The 10,771-nt window shown below is 48.9% G+C and overlaps 1 protein-coding gene across 8 annotated transcripts in view; it reads left to right on the top strand.

Moving 5' to 3' along the window:
* The window catches only part of CLSTN3 (calsyntenin 3), a 48,839-nt gene that overhangs the window by 1,539 nt on the left and 36,529 nt on the right, over positions 1-10,771 (top strand). Inside the window, exons 1-3 of one of the 8 annotated variants that reach the window (XM_082635486.1) lie at positions 7,807-7,923; positions 9,011-9,090; positions 9,196-9,415. The gene's annotated coding sequence lies outside the window, so the exon portion shown is untranslated. Of the gene's footprint in view, positions 1-147; positions 327-2,279; positions 4,152-7,806; positions 7,924-9,010; positions 9,091-9,118; positions 9,416-10,771 lie in introns of those variants that run through there. The other 7 variants (XM_082635497.1, XM_082635485.1, XM_082635496.1 and 4 more) reach the window with 7 other exon arrangements.

Raw genomic sequence — 10,771 nt, 5'->3', positions numbered from 1 at the left:
CCCTGGAGGTCACAGGGTCATGTCCTGTGGTGGACTCCAGCCTGGTCCAGAAGTTCTGCGCACCTCTGGGGCTCAGGCTCTTAGCTCGTGGTGGCTTCATCGCAGAGTCCTGGGTACCCTTTCCCTCCCTATTCTCCACCCACAAAGGCTGCCATTTGCTGAGAAAGGCTCCTCACCCACGCCTGTGCTCTCAGTCCATCAACAGATGAGCGGATAAAGAAGTTGTGGTATGTGTATACAATGGAATATTACTCAGCCATAAAAAGGACGAAATAAGGCCATTTGCAGCAACATGGACGGACCTAGAGATTGCCATACTGAGTGAAGTAAGTCAGACAGAGAAGGAGCAATATCATATGCTATCGCTTATTTGTGGAATCTACAAAAAGGCTACAAATGAACTTATCTACAAAACAAAAATAGTTACAGATGTAGAAAATAAACTTATGGTTATGGGGGGATAAAGGGGGGAGGGGTAAATTGGAAGATTGGGATTGACTCATACACACTACTATATATAAAATAGATAACTAATAAGGACCTACTGTACAGCACAGGGAACTCTACTCGATACCTTGTAATGCCCTATATGGGAAAAGCATCTAAAAAGGTGTGGATATGTGTATATGCATAACAGAGTCAGTTTGCTGTACAGCAGAAATTAACACAACATTGTAAATCAACTATACTCCAATGAAAATAAAAAAGAATAAATTAAGATATAGAGTGAAAAAAACCGATTCTCTCTGGGAACCCCTAGGGGCCCTTCCAAACCGTCCCCCAGGCCAGCTAGCAGGCTCCATGAAGGCAGGACTGTGGCTGCTGGGTTCTCCATCACTGATGGCTGGTATGCTGCCTTGCCTGGATACGAGATGGTGATGTGCATGTAGCTGAATCTTGAATACCTGGGTAGAAAGCCTCTTAGCCAGCTTCCTCCCCTCCTCCCCTGTGCTAACCCTCCAACCCCTCTTCTTCCAGCCCCACCATCACTTTGCTAAGCACTTTTTTTTTTTTTTTTTTTTTTTTTGCTGTACGCGGGCCTCTCACTGTTGTGGCCTCTCCTGTTGCGGAGCACAGGCTCTGGACGCGCAGGCCCAGCGGCCATGGCTCACGGGCCCAGCCGTTCCACAGCATGTGGGATCTTCCCGGACCGGGGCACGAACCCATGTCCCCTGCATCGGCAGGTGGACTCTCAACCACTGCGCCACCAGGGAAGCCCGCTAAGCACTTTTTGCTGCCACTTTTTGGGACCTGACTTTCCCCTCTTCCTCTTCTCCTGTAGGATGCTTCCCCTACCCTACATGAGGCAACAAAACACAGCTATCCAATAAGTGAGAACAATCTAAAGATACAAAAGATTCTTAACATGGTTCACATCTGTAATATTTTGTTGTCCTGTTGTCAAGCACCATTCCTCTGGGTTCCTCTCCTTTTAGAGCATCTTTCCTCCACCCTTAGTCCCAGGGAGAGCTTGGGAAGCAACTGCCCGCACCCCATTTCATGAAGTGACCTCTACTCTGGGGCCCCACACATGGCTCAGGTACCTGGGGGATGCTCCCTGCTTGTCGTTACTCTTCCTTTATTTTTCCCTCTCCTCCATCGCTTTCTTCCCTTTCTCCAGGTCTCTGTGTTCTTGTTCTCATCCTCCTCCATCCAAGCTTAATCTCTTGGAGCTTCCACTCTGCTAAGCGTCATGTAGCTCCATCCTCCTGGGAGCCTCTGACTTGAGGAGGTAGCTTGCTGTCAGGCTTGGGAGTTTTTATTGTCACCTTGTAACAGGGTCACCACGGAGATGAGGACCCCACATATGATGGTCAGAGCATTTGTCTCTCTTATAATTACCCCAGGGAAGTGGTGCTATAGGTCACAGACCAGTTCCAAATCCCTTCAGGTTAACTGAACTCAGGGTTCTGCTGCTTCCCCTTCTTACCTTTCTTTTTTTTCTTTTTTAAAATTTATTTAATTAATTATATTTTTGGCTCTGTTGGGTCTTCGTTGTGGCGCGTGGGCTTTTCTCTAGTTGCGGCGAGTGGGGGCTACTCTGTTGCAGTGCGCGGGCTTCAGTAGTTGTGGAGTGTGGGCTCCCTAGCTGTGGCTCGCGGGTTCTAGAGCGTAGGCTCAGTAGCTGTGGTGCACGGGCTTAGTTGCTCCGCGGCATGTGGGATCTTCCTGGACCAGGGCTCGAACTTATGTCCCCTGCATTGGCAGGCGGATTCTTATCCACTGCGCCACCAGGGAAGTCCCAGGGAAGTCCCGCTTCTTTCTTTTTCCAGCCCTTCCCACGAGGCTGATTCCTGCCTCTCCTGGTAAGGCACAGGGCAGGGATTTCTCCTGTTAATTCAAATAATTGTAGGCTCTTAAGCTGTTGAAATCTCTAAAAAAAAAATCAAGCAGAGTGATGGGATTTTACCTTTATGCTAGAAAGGAGAAGAGAGTCCCAAAGGTATACTTCTGGTCTAACAAACAAACAATAGTTTCACAAGTACTTATGCTTTTTGGAAATTGAAGCGGTTAATTTAAATATTGTTTTCAGAGTAATAAGTTATCAATGGCCAACCAGAGTTGCAACTTTTTTTTTTTTTTTGACAGCACCTCACTGCATGCAAGATCTTAGTTCCCCGACCAGGGATCGAGCTCGTGGCCCCTGCAGTGGAAGGGTGGAGTCCTAACCACTGGACTGCCAGGGAAGTCCTGAATTGCAGCCTTTTAAGGTTTATAGGTGATATTGCAGTGCTCCTATAGCAATCATCTCTGAAGTTTGAATATCTTAAAAGATCCTTTTGTACAAGTTACACTTGCAAAGATGGCAGAAGCATAGCAGAACAGGATTATCTATTTTCACACCACTGAGATTGAATGTTCTTGATTCACCGCTTTATCAGAATTGAGTCTGTGAATCAGAATCATGTCTGATTTTCTGCAGCTCCAGGATAAGAGGGATTATACTCTCGTCTTCCTGAGATTTATTTCATGAGCATTTGTGGGTCTTGCTTTTGAAAACCGAGTACCAGCATTTCATTACAGAGTATTTAGAGGGAAGAAAAGGTAGGCCTAAGAAGCTGAAAATGTAAAGAAAAGAGAAAGTTAAGTGGATATGGAACACATTATGTTTTTCATCTTCAGTTGGGAGACAGGTCCCTTCACTTGAAGGCAAGTGTGCGGGCTTGGCCCAAGCGAGGCAATGCAGCTGTGGCTGGGGGCGACCCCAAGGCTCAGGAGTGGCAGAAAGTCCCTGGAAATACAGCGATCATCAGCACGGCCTTTCAAAAGTCTCTAGAGTAGATACCACTTGCTGTCTGGCTCAGGGGTAGCTGAAGTATTGGACGGTTTTACTCCAACTGAGGCTTGATGTCTCTGAGACCGGGAAGACCTCTCACCCATTGACACCCAGGCTTAACTCAAAGGACAAGCTGTGGAGCCATGCCAGTTGCCCATTTTTTAAATTTTTTTTTTTTTTTTTTTTTTTTTTTGCTATACGCGGGCCTCTCACTGTTGTGGCCTCTCCCGTTGCGGAGCACAGGCTCCGGACGCGCAGGCTCAGTGGCCATGGCTCACGGGCCCAGCTGCTCCGCGGCATGTGGGATCTTCCCGGACTGGGGCATGAACCCGCGTCCCCTGCATCGGCAGACGGACTCTCAACCACTGCGCCACCAGGGAAGCCCCAGTTGCCCATTTTTTAAAAAGTTCTCCATGTTAGAGACTCAATTTCCATTTCTTTATGGTCCTGGTTCTCTATCAGTTGTCCCCTAGCCCATGGTTTTCTTTGTCTCTGCCCTTCCTTTCCAGGCTGGGTGCTCTGGGGAGAGCAGCGATGGCCCTGGGAGGGACACCAGGGCCCGACCCCATCGAAATGAGGTGGTGGAGGGAGAAAGAGTCCCGTGACGGGGAGTGGAATTCACCTCTGTGGACTCCTTCGCAGTGCCCGGTCTTCGCTGCTCCACCTTGCCTTGAGTTGGAAATCTGGAGATACAGTCGTGTCTGAGGTCCTGCCTTCTCACTGGGTGTCAGAACACAGAAGGTGGCCGACTGCGGATGGCTTGGCCCATGAGAGGGAGGCCTCATGGCCTGACAAGTCTAGGTCGGGGCAATTGCAGCAGAAGGACGAGGCAAATGGAGCCCCAGAAGAGGAAGCCTCCTACTGACACCTGCAGGTAAAAAGCCAGGGACTGCCAATGAACAAGAGGGGCCATGGCGTGAGCCCCCAGGAGTCGGCCCTGGGAGGAGGGGGATCATAAGGCTCAGGGGGCCACAGGCTGTGTTATTTGTCTCTCCGACTATAGCTTCACTATAGCTATTCCATCCTATACCTATCTAACCGCTATCTGCGCTCACGATACTGGTGACTTCTTCATTTATTTTTACCCACCCTGATTCACTTTATTTGAAGAAATTCCTAGAGGAAGGAGGGCTCCTCCTTTCCATCACTGTCTCATCTCCCTGAGGGACTCTGGTAGGTCTAGCAAGATTGTTAGTGCCTCACCCACCAGGGTGTAGACTCTCCCCTCTTTGTAGCTGTGGTGGACTAACTTTACCCAATCTTCCAGAACACTCTTTAGGATCATCTTTTGGGAGAGCATATGTCTCAGTTTGGTTGGAACAGTCCTAGTTTACACCAGTTGTTCCCGTGTAATTATTAATAGTTTCCCCGTTGGACAATGTTATACAGTCGTCTTAGTGGATGGTGCTTGGTAGCTACTTCAATATGGCGGCTGTGCTGCAAGAGACCTTCCTCCTCATTAGCCCCACCTGCTCTCCCAGTCTCTGTGGCCATGACCCAGTCTGAGCCCTGGTTACCTGGAACACTTTCCAGCAGCTCTGTGCTCAGTGCCTCAGTCACCAAGCTCCCATGAGCTACACAGAGATACTCCCCTAGAATCGCCACTGAAATTCACCCCCTTCTCTCCACTGAAATCAGAGACTCCCTTCTTTTTCAGCACTAAAAAAATGTCATCGCAACGTACTCATGGAGGGGATGAGTTTTTCCCAAGGCTCTGAGCTCTGTCCACCAGCCACTGAGAACTTAGTGTGAGAAAGAGGCTGGGGGACCTCCCCCAAAAGAACCCTCCTGCCTCTTCCCTGCCAGGGTGGCTGGAAGGAAGGGTAGGGAGGAAGCCTCAGAGCAGAAAGAAGGTTGTGGAAGAGATGTGCAATGTTCTGGGGTGAGAAAGCCAATATAGTGGAACAGTACTTGCCTCATTTTGCTTGTCCCAGAAGGAGAGAAGAGAGAGAGTGAGGCAGAAAAAACGTTCAAAGAAATAATGGCTGGAACTTTCCAGCTTTTGTGAAAGGCGTATAGCTTTAGGTTCAAGAAACTCCATACACTCCAAGCAGAATTGAAAGTAAACAAAAAAGCACATCCAGGCACATCAGAGTCAAACTGCTAAAGACCAAAGATGAAAAGGAAATCCTGAAAGAGGCCAGAGATGAAGGACACATCACAAGCAGAGAACAACACTCTCAATGTCACTGCTTTCCCATCAAAAACCATATAGACCAGAAGGCAGTGGCACTTTAGAACACTGAAAGAAAAAAAAAAGTTGTCAACTCAGAATTACTTTTCCAGTGGAAATATTCTTCAAGTCTGAAGATGAAGTGAAAGCATTTTCAGGTAAAAGAAAACTTCAAGACTTTGTCATGAGCAGACCTGCTCTGGGAAAAATGCTTCAGTTCTTAGCCTGAGGGGCAGGAATCCAGGTGGACGAGCAGAGCTGGAGAATGGATCAAGGGAAATGGTATATTTGTAGGTAAATATAAGACATATTTTTCTTCTTAATGTCTTTAAAATACATATACCTATTTAAAGCAAGACATAACGTTGTATCGTGGGGTTTATAACATATGTGGATGTGACATACATGAAAACCATAGCATAAACCCTGGGGGCTGGTTTCTTCATACAGTATTAACTCCAATTGCTAGACGCTGTTCTCTCTAGAACCGTGGTTTTCTGCCTGTGGTCTGGGAAGCCCCGGGGGTGTCCTTGACATCTTTTTTCTCTGTCTTCCTCTCATGAGGGCACCCTGGGCTTGGTTACCAGAGGCTACATGAGCTGTGACATCACCCCAGACAACTAACAGGATGTGTGCTGTGTATCCTGGTGTTTTAAATTCTTCTTGGTTTTCATTTCTAATACAGTGAATATGAATAGATATAACCTACATACACAAAAGCTCTTTGGGGTCCGTAATACTTTAAAAAAATTTATTTTATTGAAGTATAGTTGATTTACAATGTGTGCCACTGTCTGAGGTGTTAAGAAAGGCTATGGACAGAAGAGCACATTACTGTAAAAAGGAGCAAGAGGGCTTCCCTAGTGGCGCCGTGGTTGAGAGTCCGCCTGCCGATGTGGGGGGCACGGGTTCATGCCCCGGTCCGGGAAGATCCCACATGCCGCGGAGAGGCTGGGCCCGTGAGCCATGGCCGCTGAGCCTGTGCATCCGGAGGCTGTACTCCACAGTGGGAGAGGCCACAAGAGTGAGAGGCCCGCGTACCGCAAAAAAAAAAAAAAAAAAAAAAAAAAAAAAAAAAAGGAGCAAGAAACTATAAGAAGGAGCCAAGAAAAATTAGAAAAATCATTTGCAGAGACGAGAGCTGAGTTAAAGGCACTGAATAGCAGAATGAATAACGCAGAAGAAAGAATAAGTGATCTCAATACTTTTTAAGGGTATAAAGTTTGAGAACAGTTGCCTAGAGCAACTACTAAAAATAAATTAACATAGTAAGAAGAGAAAGGCAAAGAGGTGGAGCTAAAAGGCCACTATGTGTGTGAAAATGGAATTCTGGACTCTAACCGGGTTTAATTTGGGGGGACTTGCTTCTAGTAGGGTGACCTATTAGAAATCGTCCTGGTTTGTCTGGGACATGGAGCTTTCAATCTTAAAACTGGTTCAGTCCCAGGCAAACTGGGTCAGTTGGTAATTTATAGCCTTTCCATCATCTATTTTGTCCCCCTTCCCTTAGCCGAATGTGAGCCCCTAAAGAGCAAAAGCCCATCCGATCTGTGTGCAGGCCCCCAAGACAGGTATGAGGACTGAATAAAGAAAATAAAGGAAGCAAAATTCTAAGTACACTATGTCCACGAAAATAGAAAACACAGGACCAGTCTAAGATAACGGTCTATTAGAGTACATCACTACGGATGGTTTAAAAAATGTTTCTCTGTTTAGTGAAATTTTTGTCATGTTATTAAATCCTTTTGATAATTACAAAATAAATGTATTTAAAGTGATCACTGTGACCAGACAGCCCTTTCTAAGCCAGACGAGATTAGAAGGATGAGGTCATGGATCCTGATGCTAGATCTTGGCTCTGGGGGCATCTTTAATCCATGTGATTAATGGAGAAGAACTCTTGGTTCTTGGATACGAGCTCAGGCCACACACGGATCCTTTCCACCCTGGGAGCTTATGTCTCAAGACACATCTGCATCCATCCCGCTGCCTTTACTCTGCCCCTCATCTCCAATTCTTACACCTTCTGAGCTTGCTTCTGGGTTCACTGAGTTGTGTTTCTCATTAACTGAAGAGGGCAAAGGGCAGAGCAGGGGCGGGGACAGTCTTCAAAGCTGTGATGGGGGAATGGAGACAAAGCAGGGGGAGGGCATGGCCGTGAGCGCACCTAGTACACAGACTCATTTTCCGAGTTTGCATTTTTATTTTTGCTTTTATTTTTGAAATTCTCCTCGGTGCTGCCACCTGCTGTCCCTCAAGGGGAAGGACCCAACCGGGCAGGGGTGGCGGGGGAGGGGCGTGTGTGTGGAGGTGTGGGGGAGGGGCGGCGCTGGGTTTTCCGGATCAGGGAGGTTTTTTCGGCTGCCTTCATTAGACCCCAGCATTTAGAGAGGAGTTTGCTCTCTCTCGGAATCCAAACAACCTCAGAAGACCCTGGGCTGAGGGGACAGTAGAAGTTTCCCGTCTGGACCAGGTGAGGAGAGATACAGGAGCCAGGTGGAGAGCGGACGGGGCAGGGGAGGCCTGAGTCAGCTGGGCTTCTGTCCTTAATGGCCAGTAGAGATGTGGGCAGACCAGGGATTTAGGGGTAAGGGTGACTCTGCTGGAGTTAGGTCTGTCCTGCTCACTCCCCTATTCCCAAGTCATCTCTGGTTTCAGGTTGTCTTCCATAGGTTAAGGAGAGTGGGGAGGGGTTGGGTCAACCCCAAAGGCGGGTCGGCCACTAGCCTTGCCCCTCTTGTCCACCTTCCCTACTCTGTCAGCTGTCTGTCTACAGTATCCACCAATCATGCCCCTCCCCAGCCTAAAGCCTTTCAAGGACTTTGCCCTCTGATCCTCAAGATGAAGCCCAAGCTCCTTGACTGTCAGGGCAACATTGCTCAACCGTTATTGGGGCACACGGAGGTACCCACCTGTATCTGTGCATGAGCTCACCCTATGGGGCAGAGAGGGAGAGTGTGCAGCAGGCAGGTACTGGAGTTTCCAAGGCAGGTGACTGGGGAGGAAGAGAGCCCATGGTAGACAGGTGCGTCCAGGAGCTGGGGTTGGCCGTGGAGCCATATGGTCCAGGAGAGGGTGCCTGAGCCTCCTTCCTGTTCTCCTGAGCCAGTGGGGGGAGGGAGTGAAGTTCACTCCCACCATAGCCCGGCCCCTTTTACTGTTCCCCAGTGAGAGTCCTGGCCATTGTCATGTGACCCTGCCCCTCACTGCTGGGTACCTTGCCTTTTTTTGGAGAGAGCAGCCTTATAAATGGACGGTGTCCTTGAGATAGCTTGGCTGGTCCTCACCTGGGGGCCTGGCTACTACACCCTCTGGCCTTCATTTGGTGATAGGGCTTCTGGCAGTGGTAGTGGATCTGGCCTGGTGAGCAGTCTGCTTCTCTTGGGTGACAGCAGAAGTTACAGTGTGGCAGGGTGGGGGGAGAGCACAGCAGAACAGAGTCATTAAAACACTTCTTTGGTGGCTTCCTCTTTCCTGTCATCAGATTTGGCTACATCTTCTGGCATCTACACCAAGTCTTCTTCCACTGATGTTTCTCCATCTCACCCCCCTCTTTTCAGCAAAGAAACCTCTGGCTCCGGTATTACTGTGCTGGCCCTGGAGAGTAGGGGAGGACCCCAGAGATTCCTTACTCTGCGAGGTAAAGCCAGGTCCAGGTGTGGCTCTCCCCTGCCTTGTACGTCAGGACACCACCTTCCCCTCATTGCCGCTGGGCTTCAGGACCCTGCCGCTCTGTCCTCTGCAGAATTTGTCAATCAGCTTCCCACCAGCAAGGATCTGACTCTAGCTAAGATATCCTCCCTGCCTCTGGATGGACACTCTCTCTAATGACATGAGGCTTATTGAGTTGGACTCTGCTGCACTTGTCCTATTGAAACCACAGAGTAAGGTCACACACTGGTGAAAGGGGTGGGGTATCACCCGAAGATGCTGGATGTTCCTTTTAACAATTATCTTGGGAAGAGGTGGGTTCTCAGACAGTAGTCCAGCAGGTGGGCCTCAAAGAAGAGGGACAGGCGACACCTGTCTGTTTCTGAACTCCATTCTCTTTAGACTTCTAGAGGGGCTGACACTGAGATTTGGGCCCCCAGTGCCGGATGCTCAGAAGGTGTCTGAGCTTAGAGCTAGGATGGAAGGGCCTATGACACTGGGTGTAGAGCCATATCTTTTTGTGGATGGACAGGTTTTTATCGCCCTAAGTCACTTGCCCCCAACCCTTTTGCCAGTTATTGAGGCTATGGTGATAGGATTAGGGTCATTTATGGTGAAACTCATATTTGAGAATATGTGTTATCTGTTGTATAATAGATCACTTGTATGCTTAGCAGTTTAAAACAACAAACATGGATTATTTCACATAGTTTCTGAGGGTCAGGAATCCAGAAGCAGCTTAGATGTGTGGTTTTGGCTCAGGGTCTCTCATGGTCAAGGTCTTGGCCAGGACTGCAGTTACCTGAAGGTTTGACGGGGCTGGTGGTCCTGCTTCCAAGATGGTCCCCTCATACGGCTGAGGGCTGGGGGCCTCAGTTCCTTGCTGCATGGCCCTCTTCCTAAGACACTTGAGTGTCCCCATGACATGGTAGCTGGCTTTCCCCAGAGTGATCTAAGATAGAAAGAGTAAAGTGGAGGCCCAAATGTCTTAAAATTAAAAAAAAATTTTTTTATTGTTGTAAGAGCCCTTGACATGAGATCTACCCTCTTAACAAAATTTTAAGTGTACAGTGTTAACTACAGGCACAATGTCATACTGAAAATCCCGTGTCTTTTTTTTTTTTTTGCATTACGCGGGCCTCTCACTGTTGTGGCCTCTCCCGTTGCGGAGCACAGGCTCCGGACGCGCAGGCTCAGTGGCCATGGCTCATGGGCCCAGCCGCTCCGCGGCATGTGGGATCTTTCCAGACCGGGGCACGAACCCGTGTCCCCTGCATCGGCAGGCAGATTCCCAACCACTGCGCCACCAGGGAAGCCCCCGTGTCTTTTATAATCTAGCCTTGGAGGGAACGTAGCATCCCCGCTGCCACATTCTGTTGGTCACACAGACCAACCCTGATACAAGGTGGGAAGAGACGACACAAGGATGGGAATTCCAGGACTCTGCTCTCTCGTGGTGTCCTAGGATTTGCAGTGGCCTCTAAGGGTCCCCTGCTGCAATAGGGGTCCCACTGTGTTACAGGATCAGCTCCTGCCTGGGATGCCTTTGTGTTCTGCAGCTGAGGTATTTCCTGCTCCCCTTTCAACCTGCAGGTCTGGGCACGTGGGGTGGGGGCACGCGGGAGACGGTGGCTGAGGTGAGAGGGCAGTTGCAAGGGGATACGCAGCAA

The sequence above is a fragment of the Mesoplodon mirus genome, assembly GCF_964341445.2.
Source record: "Mesoplodon mirus genome assembly, chromosome: 11".
Lineage (NCBI taxonomy): Eukaryota > Metazoa > Chordata > Mammalia > Artiodactyla > Ziphiidae > Mesoplodon > Mesoplodon mirus.
The sequence above is the reverse complement of the archived record's forward strand: the minus strand, read 5'-3'. Positions and strand labels throughout refer to the sequence as shown.